This window comes from Apodemus sylvaticus, chromosome 5 (assembly GCF_947179515.1).
Source record: "Apodemus sylvaticus chromosome 5, mApoSyl1.1, whole genome shotgun sequence".
NCBI lineage: Eukaryota > Metazoa > Chordata > Mammalia > Rodentia > Muridae > Apodemus > Apodemus sylvaticus.
Window position 1 is genome coordinate 125,941,555 of NC_067476.1, and position 23,788 is coordinate 125,965,342.

The following is a 23,788-nucleotide window of genomic DNA, read 5'->3' on the forward strand; positions in this document are numbered from 1 at the left end:
AAGACAAGTGAAAGAGACAAAGGAAATACAAATAGGAAAGCGAGAAGTCAAAATATACTCATTTGCAAATTATAGGACTGTATGCATACAATACCCTAAAGACTCCACCTAAAAACTTTTACAGCTGATCAATCCATTCAGCAAAGTAGCAGGATATAAAATTAACACACAAATCCAGTAGCCTTCCTAGTACAAAAATACCAAACATACCAAAAAAAAAAAAGAATTAAAGGAAACAATGCCATTCACAATGGCCTAAAAAAATTAAACATCTTGGAATAAATCTAACTAAGGAAGTGCAAAACAAACCTGTACAATGAGAACTTTAATACACTGAAGAAGATATCAGAAGAGGAATGATCTCCCATATTCATGGACTGAGAGAGCCAAACTGTGAAAAGACACCAAAAGCAACCTAGAGACTGCACACAATCATCACCGAATTTCCAATACAAACACTTACAGAAATTGAAAAAAGTATCTACACTTCATGTTGAAACACACACACACACACACACACACACACACACACACACACACAAACCATGATAACTAAAACAATCCTGAGGGGAAAACACAACTACTAGAGATATCACCAGTCCTGATTTTAAGCTATACTACAGAGATACAACAATAAAATAAACAAATTAATTAGTCAATCAATCAATTAACTAAACAGTATGCTACTGGTATAGAAGTATACATGCTGTTCAATGGAATAGAACTGAGGACCCAAACATAAGTCCGTGTACATGGATACTTTATATATATATATATATATATATATATGTCATAAATACACACTAAGAAAAGATAGGATCTCCAGCAAATAGTACTGATCAAACTGGAGGGCTGCATGTAATAAAAGAATGAAACTAGATACACATCTCTTACCTTGTATATATAATATAATAATAATGTTAAAAAAAAAAAAACTCAGCTTCAACCTAAGACCTGATACCCTAAATCTGACAGACAAAAATAAAGAATAAACTTGAACCCATTGGCACAGGAAAAGACTTTCTGAGCATGATTTGTATATCCCAGATTTGCATAACAACTGACAAATGGAACCACATAAAATGCAAAAGATTCTTTTATCTTTCTTTTTCTTTTCTTTTTTTTTTTTTAATTTGGTTTTTTCCTAGACAGGGTTTCTCTGTATAGCCCTGGCTGTCCTGGAACTCACTCTGTAGACTAGGCTGGCCTCAAACTCAGAGATCTGCCTGCTTCTGCCTCCCAGAGTGCTGGGATTACAGGTGTGTGCCACCACCACCTGGCTAATGCAAAAGATTCTATACAACAAAAAACATCCTCATCAAAGAGGAAATGTGCTATTGGGGTGGGCTTTGAGGTTTTAAGATCCTATACCAGGTCCTAGCTCTCTCTCTCTCTCTCTCTCTCTCTCTCTCTCTCTCTCTCTCTCTCTCTCTCTCTCTCTCTGATCCCTATGGATCTAGATATAGAATTTTCAGCTACAGTGTCTGTGTACCACCATGCTCCCCACCATGAGGATAATAAACTAAACCTTTGAAACTATAAACCTCTGAAACTATAAGCAAAACCCAATTAACTGTTTTTTTCCCTTACAGGGGTGCTGTATTCATGGTGTGTTTTCACAGCAATAGAGCATTAACTAAGGGAGTATGCAACTGAAAGCATCATCTGTACTGGCTAGCTTTCATGGTGGTAGAAGGCATGATTCCTACCATTAGAAGAGAAAAATAATCAGCAATGACACCAAGCTGTGAGTTCTTTAAGCTACTATAAATAATATGCCTGGCAAGACATACCTACTAGTATAATAGTGGCTTAGATGTTACAAACGTAGCCAATACTTTAGGTTTTCTTTGTTTGCTTGCTTGCTTGTTTTTGTTATTTAAGGTACACTTCATAATTTGGAACCCATAATTAATACTGTCAATGGAGCCAAGAACTAAAGCTAGACATGTCTCAGACCCTAAAGGAAAACCCACTAGTAATGGACTGGTAAACATAACAATAAAATAAATCCTAATGTCTAATTGTTACACCCAGAGGTTAGTGCATGTTCAGCCCTCATTGAGAAGCTTCTTGCTGTAGATACAAATTAACACAGAGACATATCTGTCTGGTCAACATACAGAGAATAAGACTTGTGGAGTCCTCAACCCAAAGACAACACCCAGAAATCTATGTGGAAGAGTCAGGAAAAGTATAAGAGCTGGAGATATTCGATAACTTCAAGGAAAAAATACTTTCCAGACAATACAGGGCAAGTACACGCATGAACTCACAGAGACTGTAACAGCAATATAGAAGGCCTGCACAGGCCAAGTCAGACAAAAGCCCAAGGTAAAGGTGAGGAGTCGGCACAAAATCCCTCTCACAGAGAGTAGCTATTGGCATTTGAGGGCTGCTCTAGGAGGGAGGTTAGTTTCTTTCATGGTATCACAACTCACAAGCTACCAGCACACAAAATTATAAAAACAGATTCTAATGAAAGATCACAATGTGACTATCATCTGATGACCTAGAAAGATTTAGAATCTAGGGACCACGCTAAAGCAGATCTCCTTCTCACAGCATCAATCGGCTTGAACTGCCCTATCCAAGTTTATTCCAGTCTATCATCCGATGTCCCTGTGAATGGTGTACCAGTTTCCTTTAGCTAAATGTCACACTTGCAACAGCATTTCTAATGTTTAATCATTAGTTATCAAAATGCATCCTACTTATGTTGCTTTGATAAAGAGTGTGCCACTAATAATTATAATCATAATTCACTCTGGAAGAAATTTTAAATAATTAGAGCCTCGTGGATACAAAAAAAATATTTAAATTGCATTGAAATGTATTTGCCTGGCTTTATTGCAAAAGATTATAATAAAATGATCAAAGAAAAACTTATAAGCACAAAAACATATTAAACTAGAAAAAATTGCATGATAAGCTGAATATGCAAATTCATAGAGAAATGAAAATTATCCAGAATTAAAGAGACTACCAGTGATTTCTTCAAGGTTGATAGTAAATACCAAAGCTCTCTGATTTTAGAGTCTAACATTATTTGAAAGTAATATGAATTTATCTTAAAATATCAACATTTAAAAGACAATAAACATCCCATCTTGTACAAATACTAAATGTATGACCAAGCATAGTTAACACGAACTCTGTACATTCAAGGAGGCAAATGTCTGTTAGCAAATGGACAAGGCTTCTGAGAGCAGCCTCCTCCTTTCTCTTGTTGCACCAGGTAAGTACACCTCACCCCAAGTCAATCGCTGACCTGTGCACCCTGACCCCACTGTGAAGATCTCCTTCAGTGAACTTAGTCCAGATCCTCTGTTTACTCCTCCACACTCATACTCCTAACTGTCTAAAAGTGTTGGTTCTCAAAATGAAATAAAATGTCATTTGCCAAGGGTTAGAGATTAATTCCATGCTCTCTGAGAACCTGTTCAAGCTGAATATTTATCAGACACAGGAGAGCAAATGGGTTGAACTTTGGGCTCTGTGAAGAGAGGTCAGGAGCTGAGCTTCTAACTACAATGAATTCTGGGAATGACCTTTAGTAAATCACTGAACTGTCAGGTATTCATGCAGGTTCCCAGCTACTGAAAAATAAATGTGGAGGAGATAAGAACTCCTGCCTTACTGCAAAGGAAGCCTCAAGAGGATTAACGCCAGACAGAAAAGCATTTCCTGCTCCTGCAAGAAAGAATGCTCACCACTGTACAATAAATGGTTTCTAGTCACCATTTATTCTAGCCTATTCTCCCCATCTAGATAAAACCACAACAAATTCTACACAACTGAGGGATGTACTGATGTTTATTTGCAATGAATGGAAAGACAAAAGGTTCTCTAACAGAACTGACTCATCTGAACTTAATCCCTAGCTCCACAAAATACACAAACCAACAGATGCATGCAATATGAAAATACTAATAATTAAAAACTAAAAACAGCTCTACATGAATGCAGCAAAAATATACAGCCCCTGGGTTTGGGGAAGTGGCCATAGCTATCCCATTCCATTACTTCAGCTTGATCAACAAGAAAGTGTATCCTTTAAATACTATGTAAAGATGCTTCAAGGTCCATGTACTATTCACTATTCATTATTTTAATTGGTTTTAACAGATTACATGCTGCAGTAGCTATCCATATTCCTATAAACATGAATGTATATGCAAAATCTCTACAAGAATTATTTCAAAATATTCAAATAACTAAAGGTGACATTTAAGAAACACACACACACACACTTTTAGGCCATTCAACAAGCATCTAACACCCGACTTTACATATATTCTCAACACTCATTTAATCATGTCATGTATTAAGTTCTGCACAACCAAAGCTGAAAACAGCTCTTCCTGCTCTTACTTAAAAAAATAAATAAATAAATAAATAAATAAATAAATAGACCTTAGTTATTTTTAGAGAATAGACAAACCATTTCTTTTTTACTTCTATTTTTTTCCCTTTTCTGTTAAATTTAAGGGACTTTAAAAAGAAAAAAAAAAAAGACACTCCCCAGGGTCAAGCTCTTACCTGCCTCATCTTTCTTTGTCTGTGCTTTAGGGACTACCTGGCACACAGTAGGCCGAGGCAATGACTACTAACCAGAGAGGACCAGTGGAAACCAAAACAGGAAAGGATATGTCACTTGCCAGAGGAGCAGGGTGCAGCTGGAGGAGCTGTCTTAGCTCACAGCACTACCATGGACACATGCTTCCTTATCAAAGGCAAGGGTTTCCATGAGACTCCCCCACCTTGGTCTATACTTCAAAGAACAAAAGGGCTGGGCCTCAAAAATCCAGTTTCTAGTCCAGCACTAAATTAATAACACATACAAAGACGAAAAACTGAAATATCAACAACTCCTTCCAGGTCAACTACAAAATTGTAGCTACACACCATGGATACAGAGCAGGTACTTCCCAGTGTAGACAGCTACTTTGGAAATCCCAGTGGGACAGAACAGTGGAGGACGATCCAACTATATAACCTCAGTGTGGGCAAGTTCTGGAGTAAAGGTCCAAGGAGTGGGTCCTGAAGCCTTGCAGGTGAAAACAGGCTTTAGTGATTATTATCCCAAGGGTTCTCATAGAAAACAGGATGGACTTTCTTACACTTGCAACAGGAGCAGGGGAAATCAAACCAAGTGGAATACCACTGAGAATTGTGGGCTTGTTAACTAGACCTGTACCCAGAGAACTCATTTTACTGGAGAGTGACTGGCCAGTTATCTCAGTGCCTGACCTGCCTGGAGAATAGGAGTAATAACTCCAGCTCTCTCTAGCTGTCCTGCCTACCTAAGGCAGAATGTATAAAAATCATGGGCCTATGGGGCACTGGGCACCTCAAAACTGAGACCTAAACAGACACTGTAGAATGCTCGCACTCCCCCACAGTGTGCCACTGTATCACCACAGGCACATTACCACAGCCCTCTTACCAAGAATAATATGTCCATCTTTTATCATAGTTCATTCCTGGGTACCCAGCACACAGAAAGTAACCACACAAGGCATATAAAGAAAGAAAATAAACAGTTTGAAAATATGGGAAAAGGATCAAAGACAGGCTTCAATGTCTATGTCAACAATGTTGCATCAGGGATCCATACATCTGTCCAAAAGGCTGAGATTATCAGACTAAGGTATGTAAAAGAACATATGCAAATGAAAAAGTATACCATATGTGAACATATGTAACAAAGCAGAAACACTATAATTCTATGAAATAATAGGAAATGATGTTACAAATTAAAAACAAGAAAACTCAATGGGTAATAGCAATGGAACTGCCTTAGTGCCTTGGGTAGCTTATTAGCAAATTGGACCCAGCTGAAGAAATGACCTGTAAACCTGAGCATACTACAACAGGAACTTCCCAACCTGAAAAACAAAGATGACAAAGCCACAGATGGTGTGGAAAACATACACAGAACAAAGCATCTGAGAGCCGTGAAAGAGTCACAGTGGATGTGACATATGTGTAGATCAGTAGGAAAGAAAGCAAAAGATCATAAGAGATAGTCGTGAAAACAACTGACGGCTTCTCCCATTCTAATGTCAGACAGCAAACCATAGAAATGGAAAGCTCAAGATGGGACAAAAAGAAAAAATCAAAACAACATTAAAAAAAAGTATGGACAACAGTGTGCAATCCTTAGGAAAAAAATCTGAGAGAGAGAAACATTTCTGGAAGAAGTCCATGGTAAGTAACCAGTAGAGGAAGAAGTCAAAACTACATCTGAAACCACACAGATGCCACCCACACTAGGAGAATGCGGGTGAGTAGTTAATATGTATGCTAGTCAGTTTTCTGTCAACATGACACAACCATGATCATCTAGGCAATGAGAAAACGTCTCCATCATACTGTCCTATGGGGAAGTTTGTATGGGGTTCTTCTTGATTAATGATTAATGTTATGATTGATGTTGGAGGGCCAAAGCATTATGAGCAGAGGCTGCTGAGTAAATCATCCTGTATAAGAAAGCAGGCTCAGCAGGCCATGCAAAGCGAGCCAGTGAACAGTGCCTGTGCATGGCCTCTGCTTTCATTCCTGCCCCACCTCCATGGCCCTGTCTTCAGTTCTGGCCCTGACTTCTCCTCCAAGACCTCCATGGCCCTGTCTTCAGTTCTGGCCCTAACTTCTCCTCCATGATGGGCTATAATTTCTAGGATAAAATAAACCATTTCATCCTGTAGTTAGTTTTGGACAGCATTTTACCATAGCAATAGAAAAGCAAACTGGAACAATGTGCTAAGGAAAGATATGAGCAACTGAGATGTAGTTTTCTATGAAAATGTTCTCCAAAGGCAGAAAAACTAAAAACTTATAAAATTTGTTCAGATAAAAAAAAAAGTGGGGGGATGTATTTTCTGTAGACTATTTGTGCTTCAGAAAGCATTAAAATTATGATTCAGAAATGACCTACAAAAAAGACAAGCAGTAGAGAAGGAATATGGGGGGGGGGGCGGAATCTCACTTAGCTAATTCTTAACTGATAAAACAGGAAACAGTTTTTTTTTTCAAAACAGCCCCAATACATCCACTTTCACATATCATACATACCGTGCATACACCTGTGTGAGGTAGACACAGGACACCAAGAATGGTGGTGAATTAAGAAGGCTTGTATCCTCAGGAAAAGACTTGAACATAAAGGAGTGTCATGTTACTGCAAAACGAACTTGGATTAGCTGCAAATTCCAGAGCACTTTTCAAAAGAAGTATAACTGACATGGTAAGAACAAAGAGGAACAAGTGATCATAAAAAATGTTTCATTAGAAAAACAGAGCAGAAAAGGTGTGGAAAACAAAAATATGCATAAAAACACAGCAACAAACAGAAAGTGACAGTATGAGAGTCATTGCACTAACTACATCAATAACCACCTTCAATGTCAATGATCATACACTGATGAGAAGAGATGGACGCCTTCAGGAAGTGGAATTTAAAACAAGGTGATTATGTCACTAGGAACACCACCCTCAAAAGGGATTGAGGCAATGCTGAGATTGGGTTGTACCCTGCTCTAAATTGCTCCATATTGTGTAAACAGTATTGGTTTGTTTGTGGCAGACTAAGATTTGCCCTGAGAGACTCCATTTTACAAGCAGCACTGGATTCCATGTGGAGGATGGAGATGACTCTGCCCTTTGGTGGCATGTGAACAGTACAATTTGTCCAGCATCACCAACATAGCAGAAAGTAATAAATGACTAATTCCTAGGACTAGAAAGGGTATTACGCTGTAAATTTATTAGCAAGTATTGAGGTTGTATAGGCACATGAATACATAAAAACATATCTGAAAAACCAAGTCCAAAAAGGTATGAAGACACTCCAGACCAAAGAAAGTATAATGTCCTCACATTGACCCCATAGCACTGAGGTGAAGAAGGCCCCATTCACCTGTAATCTCACCACCTGGTATATGCATCAAGGGCTAAGAGGCAGAGAGCTCATAACTGTCCCAAAGCTTTGACTTGGCTTGATCCCATTTAGCCTTGACCCTTACTTAACCTTGTTCTGTAGCTCAACTCTTTACCACTGAAACTCCTTGCTTCTTTAAGTCTTGGTACCCATTCTATAACAGACATACACCCACATGCATGCATATATAAATGTAAATAGATATATATGACATATATAAGATATATGTAAGCAGAGAGTTAATATTAGTAATTTATATTGGAATAAAAGAATGTATTTGCTTTGACCAAGGAAAGTGATTCTGCTAATGAAACCACCATATCTTATGACTTTATTGTTAATCAATATATTTGGTCATTGTAGAAAGACACAACCAGGTCCATTTAGGTTTCTGACATAGCATGCTCACAACCAATAGTTCTCATAGAGCCACAGCTATTTGGCAGCAAGCAAATAATTGTAGGAAGAGCAAACCTGCTCCAACTTCTGTTGTGCTTTCTGTCTTACCACGTGAGTGTCCTGCTCCTCTAGCCCACATTTTCGCATGATGTCATTAGAGTGTAGTCACACAACAAAGGCCAAACAAGTGAATCTGCCTAACCTTGATGTCTCATCCTCCCAATTGTAAGATAAGATCCTTTCTTTCATACACTAGTCGACACCAGATATTGTATTATAGCAAGAAAACACGATACGACCCACACAGAAAGGTAGAAACCTCTAACATATATCTTTAAAAGACAGGTGCAGTTGCCAAAACATCTGTAAGGATACAGTTGTATTCTACAGCACCATTGATCAAATGAATCTGGGTCTAGTTATAGAATACTTCATATAATAAAAAAAAAAAATCACAGAGAGATGTAGAAGGGCATCAACAGGGTTATCTATTTCAGACAGATTATGCATTCTGCTGAAACTCAGATGGAATATTCTGCAGTGAACATTTTGGTTTATTTGAAAAACAAATATTATGGGAATGTTTCATTTTAATCCCAGGTATGAGGTTTGGGGCTGCTTCAGACTGTTCTCAGCAGCTGACTATAATTTGCCCCATGCTCTAGCAGGGGGGTGATTTTGCCAGCTGCAGATAGTTTCTGTGATTGTGTGACATTTGGAATCCTGGGAACTTTTTAGAGGGCATATAAATGCTAGAGCCCCATAGGTGGGTTGTTGTTAGTAGTGGTGGGTTGTTGGTTGGTTGTCATTGGTCACAGTTTGTTAAGTAGTCGTGCACAAAGAAGAAAGAACAAGAAGAAATTAGATCACCTGATGGGCGAAGATCAAACTTGCCCCTAGAAACTTGATATCCCTAATCAGCAGGAAATAGTAATGATAATGATTCTGCTCTACCCTTTTTTTTCTCTCCTATCTAGTGTTAGGGGGTTGAAAGGAAGGAAGAAAAAGGATGGAGAAGGGTGGAAGAAAGAAGAATCCACACAGCAGACAAAGTCCAGGTACAAAATCCTCCATAAAGCAAGCTTCATGGACATGAAAGAATGATGTCATATAATAACTGCTGAATCAGTAACAGATATCTAAAAAGAGAAAAGGAAAAACATATCCCAAACACACATTTTAAAGAAAGCTTAAACAAAACATTTTAAAGAAATATATAGATTAAAGTAGAAATACCAAAGGAATCAAATATTTTAAATTAAAGAAATATGGAAACGTAACTCATTAAAATGTTCATGATGAGCAACAAGGGAGCCTACAGAGACCTGTATAACACAGGATCACACTAGAAAAGGAGAAAGATGAGTCATGCAATATTCCTAAGAAACTAGAGAAAGAAAAATCTAAATAAAAAGCAGAAAATTAAAATGATGAAAATAGCATACAAATAAAAACAGAAATCCAATCAAAAAAACCCAAAGAACCAAACTCTGTTATTCTGAGAAGATCCATAAAAATTGATAAACATCTACTTAGGCTACCTAGAGAAAAAATGAGAGAAAAGATTATTTGCTAATATCAAAAAACAACCACAAATAAGTCACACTGCTACATATTCTGACCTCACTGAGAGACAGCAGAGTAAGCTCAACATACCTGACCCTGAGAATGTTCTATATGAACCCTGGTACGTACTCATTTAGAGTTTTGCTACATGGGGATAGAAAGTTGGCTCATTAGTTAAGAGAACATGCTGCTCTTCCAGAAGATGTAAGTCCAGTGGCCAACACTCATGTCAGGAAGCTCACAAAAACCACTTAGAACTCCAACTCCAGGAGTTCCAACGCTCTCTGTTCTCTTCAGGCATTCACACACATGTGAGGTACACTAACACACATGTGCATGCATGCGTGCGCGTGCGTGCGCACACACACACACACACACACACACAATTAATTTAAAAAGAACATTTTAAAACAGATTTTTGTGTTTTGCAATTATGTAAGCTTCGGAGGTAAAAGCATTATTTAACCAAGCTTACTATTTTCAAATAGAGTAAAATACATCAAAAAATATCACAAGTTCTAAATCCACATCTCTTTTCACATAAATATGAATATGAACATGTATTTTAAAAACTAGAACCATTTCTGCTATTATCTACTGATCATTTTATCTTCTAAGCCAGGGTTTGCTGACATACAGTCTGAAGACTAAATTTAACCTTCTGCCTATTTTTAAAAACAATTATTGACACAGTCCTGTCCATTTGTTTATTCCCTGAAGATGTCTGTGCCCTGTCTCCCTGTAGAAATTGGAGTAATTGAGACAGACATGTGGCCCACATACTCTAAATTACTTACCATCTGTTTCTTAATAAGAGAAGCCTGTAGATCTCTTTAGACACTATGCAGAGTACTTTATATACACTATCTTTGTACATGGACCATGACGTTAAGGTAGTAGCGGCTGCTAGACCCAGGTATAAGAAGAAAACTGAGGCTCAAATGATAAGGAGTGATCAGGCCAGGCTTCAGCACCAAACTCAGGTCATGGTGGACATTAACTACCATCCTTACCCCTGCACTATAGCATAGAACGGTGGGGAGGGTGGAAATTGAACTTTAATTGTGTATAACTTCACCAGTAACAGTGTAAAGGGTCTAGGACCAGACACAAAGGAAAGAGCCCCACACAGACTGAGGACTGCTTTAACCTTCACAACTGCCAGTGGTACCACAGTATTACAAAACTTATTCTAAAGAAACATGCACCTCTGCTTTTGGATATCAAACTGTTGAAACAATGTCTCCAAATAATTAGAATATCCCTAGGAATTTCATTCTGGAAGAAGGCGGCAGAGAGGGCAGGAGGCCACATAGAAGAACTAGTTTCCCAGAGTCCACACAGTTCTGACAAGTTATCTTGCAAGGGACTGGATATGAGATGACAGTGGGTCAATGATAGGCAGGACCATACTTCTCCCAGGACTCTACGTATACATAACCCCATGTCAAGAGCCCAGAAGACAAATTTGAGAAAAGGCAGAGAAAACCTCCAACAGTCTCTCTTCCCAGTATGGTCACTGGTCTCTGTAGTGACCCACTATAGCTTGTCTCTGTAGTTAGTAGATAGAGGTCAAGTACTGCCTACTGACTTGACATCCTGCCCTAGCCTTGCCAACCTAGTCCATGTACGCTTTCCTGAGCAAGAGCCATCATTACCACAGAACAGAGTTTTCAATAGATACTGGACGGCTAGCCTTGGAGCCTAAAGAACGCGCATCAATACTCAGCTGATAAAAAGGGTGTGCGAACTCCAAGGAACTAAGCCAAACACTCACACTGGAGTGCCGTTATCCTCTAAGAGAGGGGTTGCCTTTAACCAGAACACCGCACCTTTTCTTATAGTTTAATAACCTATGGACCCAATTTGTACTATCCATAAGGACCCACTTACAGGATCCACTAGAGTATGATCCACCTATGAGGAGCCACACCCTTAAAGAAAACTGACTCCCCCACTCCCTGGAGTCATTAACTGTCCAATAGCTTCTCGATTAGGGTTTGGCTTGAGAATGCCTTCCCACCCCTCACTAGATTGTGGAATGGTTTGAGAACACCACCTTTTGAATAACTGCAAAAAAAGAAAATAAAGAAAACTAAAAAGAACTCAAGAGCACTTTCATTGTAAAGAATCACTTCAAAAAAACCCCACATGTTCATAACCTTGCACACCAAATCTAAAGACAGACATTTCTCTTAGCACCAAACATAAATCCTCTCAGAGAACAAATAGGCTGAGAGCAAAAGTAAAGGGAATGTTGGAGATTTCTGAACGTTCTAAGGCAACCCTGCTGACTTTAATTTCACAGGTGTTCCCTCCTCCCACATCTGAAGGCATCTCTTCCCTCCTGCCTCACAGCTACAAAATCCCCTTTAGTTGGTTTAATCTGGTACCCCCACACTCACAGAAGGAGCTTACTTGTTCTTCTAGAGTAATGCTGAAAAATTTCAAACACTTCCTAAAAGTTTATGCATATTTATTTGCAGGTTTTTGATATAATAAAGTCTAATGCATCCTGTGAAGTAGAGAGGGACTCAGAAACACACCAGAGTGGTCACTTCTATGAAGGATGCTGAACTGGGAATCAGAGAGTAATATTCTGACTTCAGCTTGAACCCCCATTCCCTATGCAATCCTGAGAAGCTGCAGCAGAAACCCTGTGTGTAGGCTCTGGACTCCCAGAGCATCGTGACAAGGTTGGATAAGATCAGCCCTAAGACTCCATCCACTTCGACTACTCTGTCATTAATTCAATGTGAGATGAGAGAAATGAGTAAGAAATTTCAATACACTACTTAGACACTTCAAAAGAAATACTGATGGTTCAGATAATGAAACTAAACGAGAAAAGCGTCTTCAGAATATATGACCAGAATTTAAATTAGTTCACTATTTTCTTTCAAGCAGTAATGAAGAAAAAGAAGTATTAACCAGGAACTGAAGGTCTGCTGGTCACACCCTTTCTATAGCTGGGCCGTCTGTCCCCTGACACTACACTACACTCCCTAGTGTCCCCAACAGCCTCAGCTCCCTAGGTGAACAGATGCCTCTCTGCTCAAGCCCTGAGAAAGCCTTCTCTCCCCTGCTCAGGACTCCCAACATCAAGGCAGCTTCACAGCTGTCCCTCCTTTCTCAAAAACCTAATGAAATACTATGGGCCCCAGTGCATAGATCTTGAGACTGAATGACAGAGTCTAAATATGTCACCCATCTCACATGGCCACCAACTGCCTAAGTGAGGTGGCTTTCACCATTCTTTTCTGCCACCTTGCAGTGTACCTGTGCCTTCTGCCTGTTTCCATGTAAACAACAACAGAGTTGGGGGAAAAAATCTTAATCTGAGCATTCTTCTAGAAGACTCATGGCTCTCAATAGAAGAATCCAAAAAGAACTATCTCTCTCTCTCTCTCTCTCTCTCTCTCTCTCTCTCTCTCTCTCTCTCAGCACATGCACTAATGTGGACAGCCTCAAACAGGCAAGGAATGATGCAGAACAAGGACACAAGACAATGGAAGTTTTAATTTTCTTAAAACTCCCTAAAGCCAAAGATGAAGAAAGTATGGTGTAAACAGTCATTGAAAAATGATTCTTGTGAGGAAAAACAGTAAATAAAAAGGGAAGCACGGGAGGAAGGAACGGAGGGAGGAAGGGATGAAGGGAGGGAGGGAGGGAGGGAGGGAGGGAGGGAGGGACAGAGGGAACAAGGGAGGGAGGGAGGGAGGGAGAGAGGGAGGGAGGAAGGGAAGAAGGAAGGCAGGGAGGGAAGGAAGCATGAAAAGGGAGAAAGCAGGCCAGCTTTCTAAGAAGAGTTGATCAGAACGACCACCCATAACACACCTTAAAAGCCACTATTAAAATGTAAAGCCACATCTGCTATTCTTTCCTTAAAGCAGTTTCAGAAAAACTGTTTCAGAAGGATGGGAATGGAGACTCCAGAATATGAAGATGTGTTCACATCTCTGCATCAGGTTTCAATGTGGCTTCAAGAAAGCACCAGCTAAATAATCCCTAATGCTAGAATGTCCAAAATCTGTCTCTCTCGGACTCTGTCCAGAAATCACTGGCAGCCATTCATTCAATTCCCTTTAGCAGTACAACCTGGCCTTTCAGACAGCAGTACTGACAAAGATCCTAGTTAAGAGCTATGGGGTTTGTTTTCCCTAACTGCAGTGCCATCTAGTGGCCAAAACCAAACCATTCCCAACAGCACAGCTTCTCCTCCAACTATTCTCATGATAAATGAAAACTGTAAACCAAGAATGTGGGTTGCTCTTAAAGCACAATGGCTTTGCCCAAACTCAGGACTGCCACTTGTTAACGTGACAAGCCTCCTTGTACAATATGCAAAATATGAAAAGATTAGCTTTCTGAGAAAATACACATTTGGTTGTCACTACTTTTGTTCTGATAGTTTGCTTTTAAAAAAAAAAATTATTGTTACTTTGTGATTCTGAAGACATTTAGAGAATTCCTGTTAAATTTAACAAAAAAAAAAAAAATCACGGCATGTAATAAGGACACATGCTCCACTATGTTCATAGCAGCCTTATTTATAATAGCCAGAAGCTGGAAAGAACCCTCAATGGAGGAATGGATACAGAAAATGTGGTATATTTACACATGGAATACTACTCAGCAATTAAAAACAATGAATTCATGAAATTTGTAGGCAAATGGTTGGAACTGGAAAATATCATCCTAAGTGAGGTAACCCAATCACAAAACAATACACATAGAATGCAATCACTGATAAGTGGATATTAACTAGCCCAGAAGCTCTGAATACCCAAGGCACAAGTAGCATATCAAATGACTCCCGTGAAGAAGTAAGGAGAGGGCCCTGATACTGGAAAGGCTTGATCTAGCATTGCAGGGGAGTATCAGGACAAAGAAAATTGAAGGTGATTGGAGTATGGGTGTAGGGAAGGCTTATGGGACATATGGGGAGGGGGGAACTGGGAAAGGGGAAAGCGGTTTGGAATATAAACAAAGAATTTAGAAAATTAAAAAAAAAATCACTCTGGCTTAATATAATAATAAATACAAGCAAGCCATTTGTTCTAAAACAACTTTCAAAAACTATGAGGAATAATAATTTAAATGCAAATGAAACTCACATAATATCTACTAGTTTTGGTATATCTTGTCTTTGAAGTCTATATGTTAAAATTATGCTCTGAAACATGTGAGTTCACCATTTTCTCTTCATCAAGGTGAGGTGAACTTTGTTTCTAAGTAGATAACTGTTTAAATGTCATTGCTAAAGGTAACTAAGTCACAACTAAGAAGTGTCAGGTTAGCAGAGGGATATATCCCAGCCTGCTTCTAACTCTAGAACACCAAGACCAAGTCACTTCCTTCTCGTAACTCTACCTTTGTTTAAAACAAGAAGAAAAAAATAAAAAAGAGCCTGGCCAGAGGAGTGGGAGAAGGCTTTGGCCATGGGGCTTCCACAGGCCCCACTTGTAATCTTTGTTTTTATAAGCAAGTTTGGAGTTATTCAAACCACACACAGCATTCTCATGCCCTGAAGAAGACAGGAGGAAGAGTCAACACTCCTAACAAAGCAGGTTGGAGTTGAAATCACAGTAGACAGAGCATGAGAAACTGTCTTTGAAACTGTATAAGGCTCCTGACCTGGTGACAAAGCACATGAGGTGTATTGCCTCTATGATCCTGCAGTTTATGAAGAAGGATGTACTCTCTAAATAACAATAATAAATAATAATAAGGTAAATAGAAATCATTTCATTAAGAGGCTGCTATTGATGGATAATGGTATTAAAGAACATTCTGGATTGGCTGGCAGAGTAGGTTGAGACCTTTGTCTAGGTTATAGGAGATGCATGTCTAAAATGAGGAAGAATTCTAAGTAATTAAAACAGACCTGGAGTTTCCTCCTACAATCATGGTCATTAATCTCTCATTTAACAAAAATAACCTCTGCCTGGCTAAAAGAAATAGCCATGGCTTGGAGGCAATTGCTTACAGAACAAAAGTAGGGAGAGGGATAGGCCAAAAAAAAAGCATCAGTCAAGCTCACCAGAGAGAAGAATGGAAGGAAGCAAAGGGAAGGGCCCACGTCCGGGGCACATCCAGAGCACGGCCCACTATGCCCAGGCTCTGACAGGCCGTGTGACCACGTGAAATGAGCTGGTGGCTGGACGAGTGGCGCTCTCTGGGACAATAGAACAGTTATAGAGTGAAGCAGACACGAGAAAGCCACAGGAACCTTCAGTGATCAGTGACTGGGGACATTAAGTATTAGAACAACTCACTTGATAAGGTCTGAGGGAAGCTTTTTTTAAGAAATAATGATAACTAAAACTATAATGGAGAGGTTTTTACATGCTGGAAACAACCCAGACGTCCCACAACAGAAGAATGGATACAGAAAGTATGGTACTCCATATATTCCATATTTACACAATGGAGTGCCACTCAGCTATTAGGAATGAAGACATCCTGAGTTTGGGAGGCAAATGGATGGAACTAGAAAATATCATCCTGAGTGAGGTAACTCGGACCCAAAAGGACATACATGGTATGTACTCACTAGTAAGTGGATGTTAGCCAAAAAAAAACAAAACAAAACAAAACAAACAAAACAAAACAAAACAAAAACAAAAACAAAAAGTACAGAGTATCAAAGATACAACCCACAGAACTGAAAAAAGGTCAACAAGCTGAAGTGCCTAAGTGAGGACACCTCACTCCAGAACAAAGCCACCACAAGTGGAGAGGGTAGGAGGACCTGGGTTGGAAAATAGACAAGGATGTGAGGGAGTGCAGTGGGGAGGGAAAACTGACCTGGCACTTGTGGAGGGAAAAGGACTGAAGCCCTGAGGGCCAGCAGAGAGAATGGAATCAGGCAACATCAGGAGAAAGGAGGTTGGGAGGACTCTCAGAGACCTTGTAGATAAGAGACTCTCAGGATTCAAATGGATTGACAGTAGAGAGAGGGAACTTATAGAGCCTACCTCCAGCAGAAAGACAGAGCTTCAAATGAGGGAGACGGGGGGCCATCCCACAGTCATAACTCTGACCCATAGTTGTTCCTGTCTGAAAGAATTACAGGGATGGAAACGGAGAGGAGGTTGAGGGAAAGAAGGTCCAGGACCAGGCTCAAAGTGGGGTCCAGCTCAAGGGGAGGTCCCAAGGCCTGACACTATTACTGAGGCTATGGAGCACTCACAAAAAGGGACCTAGCAGGACCGCACTCCAGACGACCCAATAAGCAGCTGAGTCAGATGTCGATATTTGCACCCAACCAATGGACAGAAGCAGCCGACCCCTGTTGTTGAATTAGGGAAGGCTGAAAGAAGCTGAGGAGAAGGAAAATCCTGTAGGAGGACCAGCAGTCTCAATTAAACTGGACCCAGAGATCTCTCAAACACTGGACCACCAAACAGGCAGCATACACCAGCTGATAAGAGGCCCCCAACACACATACAGTGGAGGGCTGCCAGGCCTGTGTTCATTCAGAGATGATGCACCTAACCCTCAAGAGACTGGAAACCCCAGGGAGTTTAGAGGTCAGGTAGGGTGGAGGGTGGGGACATCCATGTGGGGACAAGGGGGTGGGAGGAGGTATGGGATGTGGAACAATTGGAGGGTGGACAGGGGGTGAGAGAGAACAAAATATGGAATGTAAAAAATAAATTAATTAATTAAAAAATAATTACTGTTAAGTCAAAAAAAGAAAAGAAAAGAAATTCAAAACAGAATTATAATGTGATACAGCCACAGGTCACTAGATAGACTAATGCTAGAGCTGAGCAAACATTGCTGGAGATACTGGGCCTCCTGGCAGGTGACACTGGAGATGGTACAAATACCCTGGAAGGTTATGACCACCATCTGCTAAGCTGAACATGTATCTACTCTATGACCCAGCATCTACTTATGAATTTATTCCTTTCAAACATATGTGTATACATTCATTGAAAGATAGCAATCACAAGGCTCAGAGTAGAGCTTTTTCTCACAGCTCCAACAAGGAGCAACCAAATGCAATAAGAATGAATGAGTTCCCTATGATAGGCCCACCTTATATAATTCTATACAGCTATGACACAGTCAGGTATGAGCCAAGCTGGTTCAGTTCTTAAGACTTAATTGTACAGCAATTGAGGCAGCTCACAAACATAATACAAGCAAGGGAAGCCAGGCTACAGAAATATAATTATGGCAAGATTTCAGAAGTCAGGCTAGAAAACTCCTTAAGAGAAAGGAAGAGTGAGCCAGGAACTGTGACGAGAATTCTAGAGCACTGATAATAAATACTGTGTTTCTTCACCTATTTCCTAAGTATGGTTATGTTTGGTTTATGATGACCCATCACTGCACACTGTGATGTGCATATTGTTGTATAACTGCCAAGACTGAGGCAAGGTTCTAAGGCACATCTGGGGCAAACAGTAATGCTCAGTGGCAAGAAACAAAAATGAAGCTCTTGGCACAGACCACAGAAGAGGGAGAACAGTGGCCAAGTATCTGTGCCCCTACACACACCCACAGAACTATTTGCAATTTCCTAGAAAATCAAGCCGTCCTCTGATAAAGAAAATACCCAGAGCTCTCTAAGTCAGCAATTCCAGTTATGATTGGAAAAAACTGAGACCAAGAGCAAAGAGCACAACTTGATCAAAGTCATACGAACCAGTGATGCAGCCAAGTATAAGCCAAGCCAATTTAGATACTAGATAGATTCTTTTTTTTTTTTGTAGTCCTGTGTTTTTTTTAAAGTTTTTTAAAATTTTATTCGATATATTTTTTATTTACATTTCAAATGATTTCCCCTTTTCTGGTCCCCCACTCCCTGAAAGTCACATAAGCCCCCTTCCCTCCCTCTGTTCTCCCACCCATGCCTTCCCACTTCCCTGTTCTGGTTTTGTCTTATACTGCTACACTGTCTTTTTTCTAAGGCTCATGACCTCACTAAACCTGGAAAGCTGGTTAGGGTTCCAGTATGGGTAAGTTCCCTCCTGCTGAATGGGTATTAAGTTCCATTACACCGTTGTTGGTTGCCACTGACAAGTGAATTTCACTTACTGCACCTTTATATGTAACCTGCCATGCTAGTGCTGAAAAGCCAGCCAGCTTCCCAGGGCTAGTGAGGTCATGGACCTTAGAAAACAATCTACTGGGACCACTGTGCTAGACGAGCATAATTCCTTACCACATTGAGTGTTATCCTTATATACACAGATAAGTATAGCTAACACCCTAAATCACAGAAGCTTCTCTGTGTAACAAATAGATAGAGGCCATCCAAGAACACTACACTGAATACAATACAGACATCAACACGGAGGAGCCAGCTCCAACAGAACAATATCACAGCTCCTGAATTTATGACTCAGGAAACACTGTGAAAGGGAGATTTTAAGAGTCAGAATACCAGGAATTCTGTTGTGAAACAATCTCTCCTAGACATGGCTGGATAAACAAGACCAGAACAGCAGTAAAATGAATGAACATATGAATGTGGAAGAGTGAAAAGTTTGTGGGCCCCACTGTTAGAAACACAACTACCAGCAACAAATAACTGCTAGCTAGAAGAATAATTAGCCTCTCCCAGGGATGAGCCCCTATTGCTGCCCAATGCAGAGTGGTCAGCATTGAAACCATATACACACAAACAACAGAAACTGCAACACACACACACAAATAATCAAAGAAAAGGAGGCTGTGAACTATCGAGTGGAAAGAATGAGAAGGGTTAAAGCAAGGGGTAGGATGGGTTGGAGAAGAAGAGGGAAGGGGAAGGTGATTCGTTCTATTTCAATTAAAAACATATTTTAAGAAGACTTAAATAATTATACAGGAATCAAGATTGTCTCCAAACATTTTTACTACCCTTTGGAGTACAAAAGATATTCCAGACAGGGCAGGTTCTGTTCATTTTCTTCAAAGGAGATCAGCAACAAAAAGACATATTTCTCCCAACACTGACACAGCAGGGAACAGGGAACCAGAAGGTGGGAAGGCAAAAGCAATCATCTTGGGACATCTTGGCTCCCTGTACACTGAGGATGAAACAGAGCACAGTCACCACTGTCCCTACAGCTTCCATCCTCCGCACACAGCGCTCAGTGTGACACTGAACATCTGGATCATTTGTCCTTTTGGAAAAATCACATGCAAGGTCTCTTTTATAAGCAACCACTTTTGCAATAAATGGCAACAGAATAATTACACAAAACCAAGTATCACACAAAGTAAAAGAACGATTACCTATAAAGGTAAGTAAGAACACAGCTGGATGGATGATTTCAATGGAAAAAAAAAAAACCTGAAAGATGCCAAGAGACATCATTACTGCCAGAACAAATGCTAATGGAAGGAGGCCCAAGCAGACAACCGTGACTCTGCTGAAGAGGCAGACGAGAAAGGAGCCAAGGGAAAGAAAGCACCAAGCCCAGCCTTGGGTAAAGCAAGAATCAGAGTTGCAGTTAAGGAAAGCACGTCACAGGACACAGAAGGAAACCGGAGCCATGGTTCTGCAGAGCGAAAATCTTGTCCTGACATTTGCGGAGATAACTGAGCAGATGGGGCTTACGCACCGGCCATCATCCATTTTGGTTTTTAAAATACTGACAGCCAAAGTCACTACAAATAAAGGATCACTTCCTAATACCGCTTTTCTCCATCAATCTTTACAAAATGAAAAGGCAAAGGGAACCACACAGAAATCGAAGCATTTGAACATGAAAAAGGGTAAAAGTAAAACCCACCCAGAATTAAAGAAAGGTCGGTTTCAAGCAGTAAGAGCCAGGCAGCACCCAACACCCTCCCAGGAGGCCCCTCGCTGCTCCCCTCCACAGCTGTTGCCCTCCATCCCTCAGTTTTCTTCCATGTAAAATGGGGAAATCTAGTATACCACCCTACGGGTACTGTTGAATGAGACACACAATGTAACAATTCAAACTGCCTTGCAAATGTGGCTACTAGCCTTCAATACAGGATGAAAATTAAATTTGTACCTCACTGCTTTAAACTTACAAAATGAAATTTAAGTTACTGGAAAAATTTAAATACATTAACAGAAAACTCAATATGGCTACTGCTTTTTATGTGTAAGTTTTTATAAATCAAAATGTACATCCAGTAAATCTAATGCCAATTTGACATTTGATTGAGCACCACTGTAAATGTAAAACCAGGTGAATTAACAAAGACTTTTGGGGAAAATTTATATAATGTTACACACTATATTACATATTATATATTACATATAATAGAACATGGAGTAGAACTTATTATATACTATGTATTAACATATATGATAATAAATGTATGTCTAAACTGTGAGAGATCATATAAGATAAAATACACTCTTAAAAACAGTCTGTGTTGATTACCTTTTTTAGCATAGTTCAAATTAGAGGCTGTGTACTCCACTCTAGAGTCAGTACTGCCCTGAAACAACACCTGAGACAGGCATGGTACAGACACAACATCTGCCAGTGTTCCTAGTGTGACGCCCACTGAGTGCTGAGTGCAGACAATGCAGACACCAAACAAAGCCTGCATCTATAAACTGTCTATAAAGAAGGAAGCGTGGGCATAGATCCTCAATTTTACTGGACACTAGTTAAGTATCTGTTAAAAGGGAACTTATAAAATCCACACACAAAAGGCACAGCATACTAGTTAACAATGCAGAAATTGTCTAAAAAATAAAACATTAGCAGAAAATGAAATTTGTGACAACTACCTACTTAAACTGCAGCTAAGGAGTGAGTGTATTTACAGGACTATTGCATAGGACCATCTTCCAAGGCAAAGCTAGGCTAAAAATCATTACAGCTGGGTTCATGAACTGTTGGCCTTCCTGTTTGTAAAGGAACAGTAGGGAGGATCATGGCAGCCTTACCTGGCTATCCAGCGCCTCTTCTAACCAGTTGTGTGCCATTCTGCCTAATTGCACATGACGTAAGGACCTCTGGGAGAGGGTAGACTATAGATGGATAGAAGGGAGGGGACCTCATATATACAGCTATAGGAAGGTCATCATGCAGGTTGGGTGCCAAGCTTCTAGGTACCCAGGATCCTATGCCCACTCTTACAGGTTCCCTAGAGTGGACTGACGTGGAATCACACCTTGGTTTGTCACTGGAACTGGGTTGGGGGGGGGGGGGAGGGTGTAGATGTCATTTACTTCTTCCCAAGGTGAGAAATTCTAGCAATAAGTAGAAATAGAGCCTTCAGGTAAACTGATATCTTTGGATATGCAAACTGACCTTGCTGGACCCAGACACTAAGGTAACGCATCTTGTCTTGATCACATGGCCTAGCTTGTACTGACAGCAAACTATGTGAAGTAGAACAGGTACTGGGCTCAGACTATAAAGACAGGATAGGCAAGGCAGGACAGGAGAACCAGTGAATACAGACAGACACCCAGGAAAATGTTCAAAGAGGTACTGCTCACAGTAATAAAATATCAGAGATTATATCCAAGTGGATATTACTGTGAAGTTGGTGGGGACTTAGTAGTATCAGCTCAGGCTGAAAGACAAGCATAAGCCAGGGGTGACAGCACGCTCCTGTAATGCCAGCACTAGGAGAGAATCAGGAAGCCAATGTCCTCAGCTACACAGAGAAGTCAAGGACAGCCTGAGCTACATGAGACAGTGGCTAAAAAAGAAATCTAGATGAGGGGAAGCAGAGTGTTAGGCAATATGGATGAACCTTACAGATGACATAGTCCACAAAAGTGGCCAAGCAACACAACACAATCTTCCACATGGCTCCATCTGTGTGAGGCTCAGTAGCAAGCAAGCCTGGGCCACGGAACAAATGTTGCAGTGGCCATTAACTCTAAAAGGACAGGAAACAGTGGACAAGCAAAGATGGAGGAGTCTCTGAGAAGCTGTTTGTGGGTCACAATGGAGAGTGGGAGTCAAAAACCCCTATAGTGTATATGTACACACTGTACTTAAATTAAAAGGTAAAGATAATTTTGTATGTAAGAGGGTTCTACAAATAAACTATTGTATTTAACAATAATTTGAATCAATTCAGCTAAAATGTCATTTCAAATGGCATCATCCAATATCACCTCGTGACAGCAAGAGTGCAGCAGTGTGTGGGCAAGGCAGAGAAAGAGGTGCTCTTAGCAAGTGACCTCCACAAGCATTAGGGGGAAAAATGAATCGAAATGTTTGCAAGGCTCAGGGCACTTGCTCAAAAGCAATGATTTTGAAGGCATTACCCTTAAAACTTCTCTTCCATATGTGTGCAGTGGGGCTGAGAAAACTGTCTTTTGAAAAATCCCTCATAAGCTCGATCAGTCCATCAACCCAGCCCTCCTGAGTAGTTGTAGGCCAGTGAGAGACCGTGTCAGGAAAACAGACAATAGTTCCTGAGGAATGGCACCCAGGTCACCCTTTAGCCTGCACACACCACAAATCCATGTACTCACTAACATGTCCCTCAACCCAAAGGCTGAGGATGATGTACCCAAGAGATTCTGTATGGAAACCACTTCTCTGTGGAAAATCAACTACTCATGAGGTAGAGAATAGTTTGTATGTATGTTAATTAGAGGGTAATATGGGCCTATCAACATCAAGAAGTATTACAGCCAGCTCCTTAACATAATGTTAGTCAAATATGTTAGTTGCATCAATAAGATATCATTTTACATGAATATAAAAATACACAAGGCCTAAAAATATGACAAAATAATATAGAGCTTGTTGGCTATCAAAGGTGACAATCTTCAGTGACATCTCAGTTGTTAACATTTGAGGAAGTCAGAGAGATATTTAGAACTTACTTGTCTTTGTGACAAATAACTTTCTCAATAAGCTGCTTTTACCTGACAAAGCAGATGCCACAAAATACGAGCTAATATGACAGGAATTTATA

General features: G+C 40.1%; 1 protein-coding gene across 6 annotated transcripts in view; it reads right to left on the reverse strand.

Moving 5' to 3' along the window:
- Kif16b (kinesin family member 16B) overlaps positions 1–23,788 on the reverse strand; it is a 289,898-nt gene that overhangs the window by 188,699 nt on the left and 77,411 nt on the right. The gene's annotated exons all lie outside the window — the stretch shown is intronic.